Genomic DNA, 14,666 nt, shown 5'->3' on the forward strand with positions numbered 1-14,666 from the left:
ATGAAGCCAATGGTGATGGGGGTTGGGGAAGCAGCCACGTAAGAGGGGTTTTGATAAAGTAGAGAGGGAGAAACCGTTTCCACTGTCGGGAGGGTCGGTAACCAGAGGACACAGATTTAAGATAAATTGTAAAAGAACCTTTCTCGCACAAACATTCAAGAAGCATTTAGATGAGCACTTGAAACGCCATAGCATACAAGGCTACGGGCCAAGTGCTGGAAAATGGGATTAGAATAGACGGGGCTTGATGGCCGGCGCGGACACGATGGGCCAAAGGGCAGCACGGTGGCATAGTGGTTAGCACTGTTGCCTCACAGCGCCAGGGACCCGGGTTCGAATCCGGCCTCGGGTGACTGTCTGTGTGGAGTTTGCACATTCTCCCCGTGTTTGCGTGGGTTTCCTCCGGGTGCTCCGGTTTCCTCCCACAGTCCAAAGATGTGCGGGTTAGGTTGATTGGCTATGATAAAATGTGACCCTTAGTGTTAGGGGGATTAAATACGTGGGGTTACGGGGATAGGGTGGGATATGTGTTGGTGTAGGGGTTACGGGGATCGGGTGGGATATGTGTCGGTGCAGGCTCGATGGGCCGAAATGGCCTCTATCTGCACTGTGGGGTTTCTGTGATTTCTGTGCTGTATAACTCTATGACTCTTTAACTGGGTTTGTGGGGGGGGAGGAAGAGATGAAGAAAAATTTCTTTACACAGCAGGTTGTTGTGATCTGGAATGCGCTGCCTGAAAGGGTGGTGGAAGCAGATTCAATAATAACTTTCAAAAGGGAATTGGATAAATACTTGAAAAGGAAAAATTTGAAGGGCTAATGGGAATAGAGCAGGGGAGGCGGACTAATTAGACAGCTCTTTCACAGAGCCGGCACAAGCACGAAGGGCCGAATGGCCTCCGTCTGTGCTGTATGATTCTAGAATGGCCCAACTAAGCTCTCTCACGCATGGAGAATTCTCGTCCAGTTAAACCTGTTGACCATTCATGGGATAAGAGAATGTTCCGGTCTTAATTCACCTTGCTGAGTTTTGAGTTTCTCTCGTTTTTATTCCCTTGTGCTGGGCTGCCAGTGAAGATCCATCGTTCTCCTGTTTTTCCAATTGTTCTATTTGCCCTGGAATTCCATCCGGTGACGGCAGCGACACCTCCTGTAAAGAGACAATGACAGCCGCACGACGATTCAGTAAGCTGGATCACGGTAAAAATCACTGCCGCGAACTGCCACAGGCAGAGTCCACGCTGCAAAAAAAAACCACCCAAAGGCACTTGGTAACAACTCAGTTAAACATATCACTAGTTCGCAGCCCAGTTGCGACTGGGGTAGGTGAGAGTGTGTAGAGAGGCTGCTGGTGCAATCTGTTCAGGAAGCGTGATTTCAGCTAGTTAATGCTGACATTCAGCCGCACGTGACTGAAGCTTTTGTCTTTGTCACGAGCATTTTTTCTTTTTCAGATACAGCGATGGCCCCCTTTTATGTTGAGTACAGCCAGAAATCAGAAAAGCACCAGGCCTGTGGCTGATCCATGAGGCTGTAAGTCCCACAGGCTGATTATCCGATGTAATACTCCCATCTTTGTTAATCCTATCTACTGCAAACATCCAGCTTCAGAAATTCCTGGGGGGTGGTGGGGGAGGGGGCAAATCTGGGACAAAGCAGAACTTCTGCCCGCCCACTGCTGTTGTCCCTGACCATGGGGGGGGTCAAGGTACTTTGACTATTTTGATTTGGACACCAACACCATTTCTGACAGATGTGCAACACCATTTCTGACAGATGTGCAACACCAGCGTCAGCGGACCCACAGCGCTCTGGTGGGGCACCTCACCACGTCATCAGCCGTGGCTCAGTGGGCAGCACTCTCGCCTCTGAGTCAGAAGGTTGTGGGTTCAAGTCCCACTCCAGAGACGTGAGCACATAATCCAGGCTGACACTCCCAGTGCAGTACTGAGTGAGCGCTGCACTGTCGGAGGTGCCGTCTTTCGGATGAAACGTTAAACCGAGGCCCCGTCTGCTCTCTCGGGTGGACGAAAAAGATCCCACGGCCACTATTTCGGAGAAGAGCAGGGGAGCTCACCCTGGAGTCCTGGGAAATATTTATCCCTCGATCCACATCACTAAAACAGATTATCTGGTCATTATCACACTGCTGTTTGTGGGAGCTTGCTGTGTGCAAATTGGCTGCCGCGTTTCCTACATTACAACAGTGACTACACTTCAAAAAGAATTAATTGGCTGTAAAGCGCTTTGGGCCGTTCTGAGCTTGAGAAAGGCCCTATATGCAAGTTCGTTCTGTCTTTCTCACAACATAAAAAAAATTCCCTGGTGCCTCGTTCTGTTGGGACGTCCCTAGAAACGACCATCTGGTATCTGGTGTTGCTATGGGCATTAATGGGAGTTCGTGACAGCCAGGAGCGTGCTTTTCCATGATATCCATTCCCAGCATGTGCAAGGAGCACAGAAATGGAAAACTGCTTCTTTACTCCAGAAGAGAGAAGGCTGAGGGGCAAGGTTCCTGCTAAGCTGCATGGCCGCTCAGCGGTCTGGAGGAACCCGCGCAGGCCGCTCACCGGCTTTTCAACGTAAATACCGCGCATGCATGAAAAATCGAATGGGCCGCGCAGCGAGTTAAAGGGCCCGTGCACCAAAACAAAATTATAGGGAACATCGCTGAGGGGTGACCTGAAAGAGGTCTTTAAGATTATATGAAGGGTTTCGATAGGGTAGACGTAGAGAAGATGTTGCCACCTGTGGGGGAGACCAGAACTAGGGGCCATAAATAAAAATATAAGAAATACATAATCACTAATAAATCCAATCGGGAATTGAGGAGAAACCTCTTTACTCAGAGAGCGGTGAGAATGTGGAACTCGCTGCCACAGGGAGTGGTTGAGGTGAATAGCAGAGATGTATTTAAGGGGAAGCTAGATAAGCACAAGAGGGAGAAAGGAATCGAAGGATATGCTGATAGGATGAGATAAAGAGGGGTGGGGGGAGGCTCGCGTGGAGCAAAAACACCGGCATGGACCAGATGGGCTGAATGGCCTGTTTCTGTGCTGTACATTCCATGTAGTTTCACCAACGTTGTCTGTTCTCTAACTTTCTCCATGTTGCATTCACAGGGAGCTGTGGGAAAGCCCGTGTTTAGCTGGTTAAAGACGGGGTGGGGTTTGAAATTCAACTTGGGCCGATGCAAAAACAGGTGACATTGCATTTGCCGCCCGTTAAGACGTCCCGTCGGATATTCAGTCCTATTGACTTCAATATAACCGGGCGGCAGAGGAAATATAACCGGGCGGCAGAGGAAATATAACCGGGCGGCAGAGGAAATATAACCGGGCGGCAGAGGAAATATAACCTGGCGGCAGAGGAAATATAACCGTGCGGCAGAGGAAATATAACCGGGCGGCAGAGGAAATATAACCGTGCGGCAGAGGAAATATAACCGGGCGGCAGAGGAAATATAACCGGGCGGCAGAGGAAATATAACCGGGCGGCAGAGGAAATATAACCGGGCGGCAGAGGAAATATAACTGGGCGGCAGAGGAAATATAACCGGGCGGCAGAGGAAATATAACCGGGCGGCAGAGGAAATATAACCTGTTATGCATCCCTGCTTAAGTCGAATTTCAACCCCAAGCCGTTCTATTCGGTTTCTGTTAAGAAGTTCTGAAGAAGCCACAAGCACTGTACAAACATTTGCGGGTGGGGGGGGGGGTTGTGTGTGTCCGTTGGGTCAGAGAGTGTGGGGGTTAGCGAGAGCACACAGCTTTCAAAGGGAGAGCGTCAGAACATGGGGGTGGGGAACGTCATTTCTTCAAAAACATCTTCACTGATGTCCGTGGCCTTGATTAATTTGCACCCCACGGCATCCAACTAAGGTTAGGGCACACGGCTTGTAGATTATAGCCAATGTCACTGCGTGCCCAGCCTGTCGGAGGCACTCTCTCCATTTGCTCCTTTCCTGACATGCAATGGCTTATTCTGGATTTGTGTGGCACGCTCGCTGCAAACTAATACAATACAAACTCCCAAGGCGCAATCACACAGGGAACTCAATCTTTGCGCCAAAGGGATGCGCTCAATGCTCAATCCCCCTCGTCTCCCGGATATTTAAATTTTCTACAAAGATAAAAAGACAAAGCTACAAGTGCTGGAAGTCTGAAATAAATCAGAAAATGCTGTAAATAAACAGATCAGCCCCAAACAATGTCCCGAAGCGCATCACAGAATCACTGTTGTTACATAAGACGTACGAGCAGGAGTAGGTCATTTGGCCCCTTGCGCCTGCCCCGCCATTCAATGAGATCATGGCTGATCTGATCTTGGCCTCAACTCCACTTACCTGTCCGCTCCCCATAACCCTTCACTCACTGACCATTGAAATATCTGTCTATCTCCACCTTAAATATATTCAATGACCCAGCCTCCACAGCTCTCTGGGGAAGAGAATTCTAAAGATTCACGACTCTCAGAGAAGAAATTCCTCCTCATTTCCATTTTAAATGGGTGCCCTCTTATTCTGAAATTATGTCCCCAAGTTCTAGATTCCCCCACCAGGGGAAACGTCCTCTCTGCATCTACCCTGTCAAGCCCCTTCAGAATCTTATATGTTTCAATAAGATCCCCTCTCATTCTTCTAAACTCCAATGAGTATAGGCCCAACCTGCTCAACCTTTCTTCATAAGACAACCCCGTCATCTCCGGAATCAACCTCGTGAATCGTCTCTGAACTGCCTCCAATGCAAGTATATCCCTCCTTAAATAAGGAGACCAAAACTGTACACAGTACTCCAGGTGTGGTCTCACCAGTGCCCTGTACAGTTGTAACAGGACTTCCCTACTTTTATACTCCATTCCCTTTGCAATAAAGGCCAACATTCCATTTGCCTTCCTAATTATTTGCTGTACCTGTATGCTAACTTTTTGTGATTCATGTACAAGGACCCCCAGATCCCGCTGTACCTCAGCATTTTGTAATCTCTCCCCATTTAAATAATAATTTGCTTTTTTATTTTTCCTACCGAAGTGGATAACCTCACATTTTCCCACATTATACTCCATCTGCCAGATTTTTGCCCACTCACTTAGCCTGTCTATATCCCTTTGGAGTTTCTTTGCGTCCTCCACACAATTTGCTTTCCCACCTATCTTTGTATCATCAGCAAATTTGGCTACATTACACTCGGTCCCTTCATCCAAGTCATTAATATAGATTGTAAATAGTTGAGGCCCCAGCACTGATCCCTGCGGTACCCCACTAATTAGTTTGCCAACCTGAAAATGACCCATTTATCCCGACTCTGCAGCCAATTTGAACACAACAAGAACCCACAAACGGTAAATGAGTTAAATTATCAGGTAATCTGTTTTTGGTTCAGGGATGAATGTTGGCCAGGCCTCTGGTCTCCTTCAAGTAGTGCCATGGGATATTTTGCACACGTCTGAACAAGCAGACCGGGCCTCGGTTTAACATCTTATCCGAAAGACGGCATCTCTTGACAGTGCAGCGCTCCTTCAGTACTGCCCCTCCGACAGTGCAGCACTCCCTCAGTACTGCCCCTCTGACAGTGCAGCGCTCCTTCAGTACTGCACCTCCGACAGTGCGGCGCTCCCTCAGTACTGCACCTCCGACAGTGCAGCGCTCCGTCAGTTCTGCCCCTCCGACAGTGCGGCGCTCCCTCAGTACTGCACCTCCGACAGCACAGCGCTCCCTCAGTGCTGCCCCTCTGACAGCGCAGCGCTCCTTCAGTACTGCCCCTCCGACAGTGCGGCGCTCCCTCAGTACTGCCCCTCCGACAGTGCGGCGCTCCCTCAGTACTGCCCCTCCGACAGTGTGGCCCTCCCTCAGTTCTGCCCCTCCGACAGTGCGGCGCTCCCTCAGTACTGCACCTCCGACAGTGCAGCGCTCCACAAAGGAGGACACAAATAACCTCCCAGAGATGTCGAGGAACATAGGGTCTGATGAAAGGGAGGAACTGAAAGAAATCAGTATTTGTAGGGAAATGGTGTTAGGGAAATTGATGGGATTGAAGGCCGATAAATCCCCCTAGAAATAGTAGATGCATTGCTGATCATCTTCCAAAATTCGTTGGAATCTGGAACAGTACCCATGGATTGGAGGGTAGTTAATGTTACCCCACTATTCAAAAAAGGTGGCAGAGAGAAAACGGGGAATTACAGACCGGTAAGCCGGACATCGGTAGTGGGGAAAATGCTAGAGTCCATTATAAAAGATGTAATAGCAGAGCACTTGGAAAACAGTGACAGGATCGGACAAAGTCAACATGGATTTACAAAAGGTAAATCGTGCTTGACTAATCTACTGGAATTTTTTGAGGATGTAATTAGTAAAATGGATAAGGGAGAACCAGTGGATGTGGTGTATTTGGACTTTCAGAAGGCTTTCGATAAGGTCCCGCATAAGAGTGTAAAGTTAAGGCACGTGGGATTGGGGGCAAGGTATTGACTTGGATAGAGAACTGGTTGGCAGACAGAAAGCAAAGAGTTGGAATAAACGGGTCTTTTTCCGAATGGCAGGCAGTGACTAGTGGGGTACCGCAGGGATTGGACCCCAGCTATTCACAATATATATTAATGATCTAGACAAGGGAACTAGATGTAATATCTCCAAATTTGCAGACGACACAAAGCTGGGTGGGCGTGTGTGCTGTGAGGAGGATGCTGAGAAACTACAGGATGATTTGGACAGGTTGGGTGATTGGGCAGAAGCATGGCAGATGCAATATAACATGGATAAATGCGAGGTTATCCACTTTGGTGGCAAAAACAGGAAGGCAGATTATTATTTGAATGGCAATAGATTGGGAGAAGGGGAAGTGCAACGAGACCTGGGTGTCCTTGTGCACCAGTCGCTGAAGGTAAGCATGCAGGTGCAGCAGGCAGTTAAGGCGGCAAATGGTATGTTGGCCTTCATAGCGAGAGGGTTTGAGTACAGGAACAAGGATGTCTTGCTGCAGTTGTACAGGGCCTTGGTGAGACCACATCTTGAGTATTGTGTGCAGTTTTGGTCGCCTTATTTGAGGAAGGATGTTCTTGCCATGGAAGGAGTTCAGCGAAAATTCACCAGGCTGATACCTGGGATGGCAGGAATGACGTATGAGGAGAGATTGGGACGATTGGGCTTGTACTCGCTGGAGTTTAGAAGAATGAGAGGGGATCTCATTGAAACTTATAAAATTCTGACAGGACTGGACAGACTAGATGCAGGAAGGATGTTCCCGATGGTCGGGGAGTCCAGAACCAGGGGTCACAGTCTAAGGATAAAGGGAAGGCCATTTAGGACAGAAATGAGGAGGAATTTCTTCACCCAGAGAGTGGTGAACCTGTAGAGTCCAATACATTAAATATATTCAAGAAGGAGTTGGATATATTTCTTAAGGCTGAAGGGATCAAGGGGTATGGGGAGAAAGCAGGGACCGGGTACTGAATTTGGATGATCAGCCATGATCGCATTGAATGGCGGAGCAGGGTCGAGGGGCCGAATGGCCTACTCCTGCTCCTATCTTCTATGTTTCTATGCTCCCTCAGTGCGGCGCTCCCTCAGTACTGCCCCTCTGACAGTGCGGCGGAGCTCCCTCAGTACTGGCCCTCCGACAGTGCGGCGCTCCCTCAGTACTGCACTGGGAGTGTCAGCTTAGATTTTGTGCTCAAGGACCGGAGCTTGAACCCACGACCTTCTGACTCAGAGGTGAGAGTGCTACCCACTGAGCCAAGGCGGACACTTAAAAAGGATCTCGGCTCGAAATGTTAACCTGCTTTGCTCTTCGGATGTTGAAAGCTTGCTGTGTATTGCTAGAACATTCTGTCTTTACTGAGTGTGTGTCTGTTTTGGACATGAATGTTTAGCACAGTGGTGTGACATTTCTCCGTCTAGTCCCACCTTATTAAATTTTCAGGCAGGCCTTTAAACAGGCGGCCAGCATTCCAGCCCAAAACAGGTGGGTGGCCTTTTAAATATGCAAATTGGGGTCCTACACTGATTGTAGAATTGAAAATTGGTTCATCCCGTTGACGTTGGGCCGAAGTTAAAAATTAACTTCCCGATTTATCCGATTCTGTTTTTTAAAGCTGTGAATTACAAACTTTAACCTAATTTATTTTCTCTGATCACACTCGGTACAGCTTCACACTCTCTGTGAGTCAGTATCATATTAAAGTAATATGTGGGAGGGTGTGCAAGTGACGTTATCATCATACTGTGAGACCGGAGACTTCCTAAAGTGCCTCAGAAATTTACAGAGTACTAATTCTGTACTGCTTTGCAAATCAAGGTAATATTAACACTCAAGAGTCACCCCATAGGGCCTGTTTAACATCAGTCATGCAACATTATCATTAATTCAACTCCTTTAACTTTTTGAAATCAAAACAGGCAATGCTGGAAACACTCAGCAGGCCAGGCAGCATCAGTGGAGAGAGAAACAGGGTCAACGTTTCAGGTCAATGACCTTTCGTCAGAATTGCCTTTAACTGTGTACTTGTTATTTTTCCGGTGCATCTCCTTTTGTTTAATGGTGACGGCCGATGACTCCCGAGGGTATGGGAGCTGGATTGACGCGGTTATCGGAGATGTTTAACCCAACCTATTACCAGCCCCAAAAAGCAAAAATACTGCGCCTGATATAAAAACAGAAAATGCTGGAAACACTCAGCAGGTCAGGCAGCATCTGTGGAGAGAGGAAGGTAGGTATAATGTTTTAGGTCTATGACCTTTCTTCAGAACTGAAAGGTCATCGACCTGAAATGTTAATCCTACTTTACAACAGTGACTGCACTTCAAAAGTACTTCATTGACTGTAAAGTGCTTTGGGACGTCCTGAGATTGTGAAAGGTGCTGTAGAAATCCAAGTCTTTCTTTACCTTCCTGATTCCATAGATGTTGCCTGACCTACTGAGTGTTCCCAGCATGTTCTGTCTCTAACTCAGCGCCTTTCACGACCTCAGGACGTCCCAAAGCCAGGACACTGGGGAGAACTCCCCTGTTCTTCCTCGACATAATGCCATGGGATCTTTTATGCCCACCTCATCCAAAAGACGGCACCTCCGACAGTGCAGCGCTCCCTCAGTACTACGCTGGAGCGTCAGCCTAGATTTTGTGCTCAAGTCTCTGGAGTGGGACTTGAACCCACAACCTTCTGACTCAGTGGCGAGAGCGCGGCCCACTGAGCCACGGCTGACACTTCAGTTGAATGCCTGAGGCCTTCACCCAGAACATGAACACGTGTTTTCTCTTTTCAGACCTGGTGTGAGTTTCCAGCGGTTTCTGTTTATTTAATAGTACTTTTATATCGCGCTCGCAGTGAAAGAACAGATGCGAAGAGTTGAAATAATGTATTTCTGACCTTACCTTGAAGAACGCAGTGGGGCTTTGCTTCAATCTGAAAAGCACTGACTGTAGCAAGCGGCCCGAGGCATCACTGAGTCACTCATTCTGTCACGTTGACCAATCTGAAATGGGAGTGCCAGCAGCTGAAATGGACATCCTTCCAGCCTGGGCCATGGAAGAAAGGCGAGTTTAAAGTTGGGGGAACCTTCTTGTTGGTGTGGGCAGACCAGCATATTAAAACAAAACAAAAAAATTAAAACACTCCTCGCTTGTAACTCTGTCCCTTCGGAATATACTTAACCACCCGACAATGCATTTAAAAGAAAAACATTGGGCCGGATCTTGCTGGAGAATTAACGGCGTGTTCACAACTCACGCTGTTATTAACGTGCAAATCGGCCAACAAGTCCAGGGGATGAAGAGATATGCCACGAGTTGCGAATCTCCAGAACTTGCTTATCGATTTACGCCGCACCGCAGTTTCCTTCGCACAAACGGCATCTCGCCCTCAACCTCCCGGTTATTTTTAAGAACTTGCTGGATTTACACCTTAATTGCCCGTTAAACTCGCTGCTAACTTTCCTTTCTGACTTTTTTCCCCCTTTCTCTCTCAATCCAATCTTTCTTTCCTTTTGTGTCAGCTGTGGCTCAGTGGGCTGCACTCTCGCCTGAGTCACGAAGGTTGTGGGTTCGAGTCCCACTCTAGGGACTTGAGCACATCAATCTAGGCTGACACTCCAGTGCAGTACTGAGGGAGCGCTGCACTGTTGGAGGTGCTGTCTTTCGGATGAGACATTAAACCGAGGCCCCGTCTGCTCTCTCAGGTGGATGTAAAAGATCCCACGGCCACTATTTCAAAGAGGGGAGTCTTGGCCAATATTTATCCCTCAACCAACATAACAAAAACAGATGATCTGCTCATTATCACATTGCTGTTTGTGGGCCCTTGCTGTGCGCAAATTGGCTGCCGCGATTCCCACATTACAACAGTGACTACACGCCAAGAGTACTTCATTGGCTGTAAAGCGCTTTGAGACGTCCGGTGGTCGTGAAAGGCGCTATATAAATGCAAGTCTTCCTTCCTTCTCTTTATTTCGCTCTCTGTACCAGATTTGACTCTAATTCACCCTACTTCCTTTTCTGTCATCCTCTGTTTCTTTCTTAATCCTTAAAGCTCATGGGTGATACATGTTGGTACCAACGACGTAGCTAAAAAAAGGGAAGAGGTCCTACAAGTAGAATTTAGGGAGTTAGGAGCCAAGCTAAAAAGTAGGACCTCGAAGGTAGTAATCTCTGGATTACTACCAGTGCCACGTGCTAGTAAGAGTACAGAGAACAGGATAGTTAGGCTAAATACGTGGCTTGAGCAGTGGTGTAAGAGGGAGGGTTTTAAATTTTTGAGGCATTGGAACCAGTTTTGTGGTAGGTGTGACCTATACAAAAGGGACGGTCTACACCTGTGCAGAGATGGAACTGATGTTCTCGGGGTAATTTTTGATAAAGCAGTTCGGGAGCATTTAAACTAGTATGGCAGGGGGCTAGAAACCTATGTAGTGAAATAGAGGAAAGTGAAAGGCAGACAGAAATAAATGGTAAAAGGGTGAGGAACAAAAAACAAAGGGCCAAACTAATTCATAAAAAATGTGAGCATAAAAAAAGCCTGAGGGTTTTATACCTTAATGCGAGAAGCATCAGGAACAAGGTAGATGAATTAGCTGTGGAAATAGAGGTTAATAATTATGATCTAATTGGGATTACGGAAACATGGTTGCAGGGTGAGCAGGGCTGGGAGCTTAACATACAGGGGTATTCAGTATTTAGGAAGGATCGACAAAAAAGAAAGGGAGGAGGGGTAGCATTGCTAGTAAAAGAGGGGATAAATGCAATTGAAAGGAAGGATATTAACTCAGTTAATACAGAATCTATATGGGTGGAGCTAAGAAATAGCGAGGGGCGAAAAACATTAATAGGAGTGGTATATAGGCCTCCAAATAGTAAAATAGAGGTTAGGGAGGGCATCACGAGGGAAATTAGAGAAGCGTGCAATAAGAGCACAGCTGTCATCATAGGTGACTTTAACTTACATATAGATTGGACTAGCCTAATCAGTAAAAATAATGAGGAGGAGGAATTCCTTGAGTGTTTAAGGGATGGTTATCTGGATCAATATGTCGAGGAACCAACTCGGGAACAGGCTATATTGGACTGGGTACTGTGCAATGAGAAGGGACTAATCAGTAATCTTGTTGTACGGGGACCCTTGGGTCAGAGCGATCATAACATGATCGATTTCTCACTCGAAATGGAGAGCGAAGAAATTGACTCAGAGACTAAGGTCCTGAATTTAAACAAGGGGAATTATGATGCCATGAGACGGGAACTGAGTAGGTCTGATTGGACAACGTTCCTGAGAGGACTGGAGGTAGATAAACAATGGCAAACATTTAAAGATAGAATGACAAAATTGCAAAAATTGTTTATACCAATCTGGCATAAAAGGAAATCTAAAAAGGTGACTCAACCGTGGATAACAGGGGAAATTAGAGACAGCATAAAATCCAAAGATAGGGCGTATAAAATAGCCAAAAAAAGCGCCAGAGCGGAAGATTGGGAACAGTTTAAGATAGAGCAAAGGAGGGCAAAGGGCATGATCAAGAGGGGCAAAATAGCTTACGAAAACAAGCTGGCGGAAAATATAAAAACTAACTCCAAAAGCTTTTATAAATATATCAAAAGGAAAAGACTGGTGTAAACCAAAGTTGGTCCATTGCAGTCAGATACGGGGGAATATATAATGGGAAATAAGGAAATGGCAGATCAACTAAATGCATACTTTGGGTCAGTCTTTACGAAGGAAGACACAAAAAACCTCCCTGGGATATCGGGAAAAATAGGGACATTGGCAAAGGAGGAACTGACGCAAATCAATATCTCTAAGGATATGGTGTTAAGGAAGCTAAAGGGATTGAAGGTGGACAAATCCCCAGGGCCTGATAACATGCATCCTAGGGTACTGAAGGAGGTGGCCCTAGAGATAGCGGATGCACTAAGGATGATTTTTCAGAATTCATTAGACTCGGGAACAGTGCCGATGGATTGGAGGGTAGCTAACGTTACCCCACTATTCAAAAAGGGGGGTAGGGAAAAAGCAGGTAATTACAGACCTGTAAGCCTTACATCAGTTGTGGGCAAAATGCTGGAGTCCATCATTAAGGATGAAATAGCGGAGCACTTAGCAAATGGGGACAGGATAGGACAGAGTCAACATGGATTTACAAAGGGTAAATCGTGCTTGACTAATCTATTGGAATTTTTTGAGGGAGTAACTGGTAGAATAGATGGGGGAGAGCCAGTAGATGTGGTGTACCTGGACTTCCAAAAGGCCTTCGATAAGGTCCCACATAAAAGATTAGCATGGAAAATTGAGGCTCATGGGATAAAGGGGAAAGTTTTGGCGTGGATAGGGAACTGGCTGTCAGATAGAAAACAGAGAGTTGGAATAAACGGCTCATTTTCTGAATGGCAGGCAGTAACAAGTGGGGTACCACAGGGATCTGTCCTGGGCCCCCAGCTGTTCACAATTTACATTAATGACCTGGATCAGGGAGTCGGATGCAGCATTTCCAAATTTGCAGACGACACTAAACTAGGAGGTGGGGTGGGCTCAGAGGAAGAGACCAGGAAGCTCCAGAGCGATTTGGACAGACTGGGCGATTGGGCGGATAAATGGCAGATGCACTATAATGTGGACAAGTGCGAAGTTATCCACCTTGGGTGCAGGAACGGGAGGGCAAATTATTATTTAAATGGCAATAGATTGGGAGAGGGGGAAGTACAGAGAGACCTGGGTGTTCTTGTACACCAGTCACTGAAGGCGAGCATGCAGGTGCAACAGGCGGTCAAGAAGGCAAACGGTATGCTGGCCTTCATAGCAATAGGGTTAGAATACAGGAACAGGGATACCTTGCTGCAGCTGTACAGGGCACTGGTGAGACCACACCTCGAGTACTGTGTACAGTTTTGGTCGCCTCATCTGAGGAAGGATGTTCTTGCCATGGAGGGGGTGCAGCGGCGATTCACCAGGCTGATACCAGGAATGGCGGGAATGACCTATGAGGAGAGACTATGTAGTTTAGGGATGTACACACTGGAGTTTAGAAGATTGAGAGGGGACCTCATAGAAGTGTATAAAATTCTGACAGGTCTAGACAGACTGGATGCAGAAGGAATGTTTCCCTTGGCGGGTGAGAACAGAACTAGAGGACATAATTTAAGGATAAGGGCTAAACCATTTAGGACAGAGATGAGGGGGAATTTCTTCACTCAGAGAGTGGTGAACCTGTGGAACTCATTGCCACAGAGGGCAGTGTACGCCAGCTCATTAAATATATTTAAGAGGGAATTAGATATATTTCTACGGGCAAAAGGGGTTAAGGGTTACGGAGAGAAGGCGGGGACGGGATACTGAATTAAAGGATCAGCCATGATCTCATTAAATGGCGGAGCAGGCACGAAGGGCCAAATGGCCTACTCCTGCTCCTATCTTCTATGTGTTCACCCAAGTCCCAGATGCCACTTTGCCCTCGCCGTGCCGTTATCAGCTCGCACTTCCAGCAAGTTACGGCGCAAAATTATATTCAAGCCTAAGGGGGAGGGTAAAGTCTCCGGTGTAGCCGGGAGCTGCCCCGAGCCGAAGGGGGAGGGTAAAGTCTCCGGTGTAGCCGGGAGCTGCCCCGAGCCGAAGGGGGAGGGTAAAGTCTACGGTGTAGCCGGGAGCTGCCCCGAGCCGAAGGGGAAGGGTAAAGTCTACGGTGTAGCCGGGAGCTGCCCCACTCCAGCAAGTTCCTCTCCCAATAAAATAATTTTAATCAGTTACGCTTTCAGCTGTTTTTTTTTAAGAAATGACCGCCCATTTTACTAATTCATTTTTCAATTCCAAACGTTAAAGAATGTGCCTTCAAGAGGAAGCTGGACCGGTTCCTGACTGGGGCAGAGATTGCATCATATAGAAGGCAAGTGATTTTATAGAAAACACTGGGTCCGTGTGATCTCCTGGACTGGTTTCCATCGCCTGAGGGTTCGGAGAGGAATTTTCCAGAGTATTTTCCCCCCCGCCCCCATACTGGCCCTGGATTTTTCTTTGTTTTTGCCTCTCTCAGGAGATGAGATGGCAGCTGAGAGTCGGTGGGCACCAAATCAGCCGGCCACGTCTTCCAGAGGCTCACTGCTCTCTGGGAAAAGAAAAACCGCCCAACATACAGTCCATTCCTACTCTTACTATATATAACTAGAAGTTATGTTACAGTTATATAAAGCT

General features: G+C 47.3%; 1 protein-coding gene across 1 annotated transcript in view; it reads right to left on the bottom strand.

Moving 5' to 3' along the window:
- LOC147108910 (syntaphilin-like) overlaps positions 1-10,024 on the bottom strand; it is a 35,038-nt gene extending 25,014 nt beyond the window's left edge. The window contains exons 1-2 of the mRNA XM_086005862.1: positions 9,371-10,024; positions 1,020-1,150 (exon numbers count right to left, since the gene is read on the bottom strand). The gene's annotated coding sequence lies outside the window, so the exon portion shown is untranslated. The remainder of the gene's footprint in view (positions 1-1,019; positions 1,151-9,370) is intronic.
- Positions 10,025-14,666: the final 4,642 nt, after the last annotated feature.

Source organism: Somniosus microcephalus, chromosome 13 (assembly GCF_052327205.1).
Source record: "Somniosus microcephalus isolate GS21.2 chromosome 13, FLI_Smic_1.0, whole genome shotgun sequence".
NCBI lineage: Eukaryota > Metazoa > Chordata > Chondrichthyes > Squaliformes > Somniosidae > Somniosus > Somniosus microcephalus.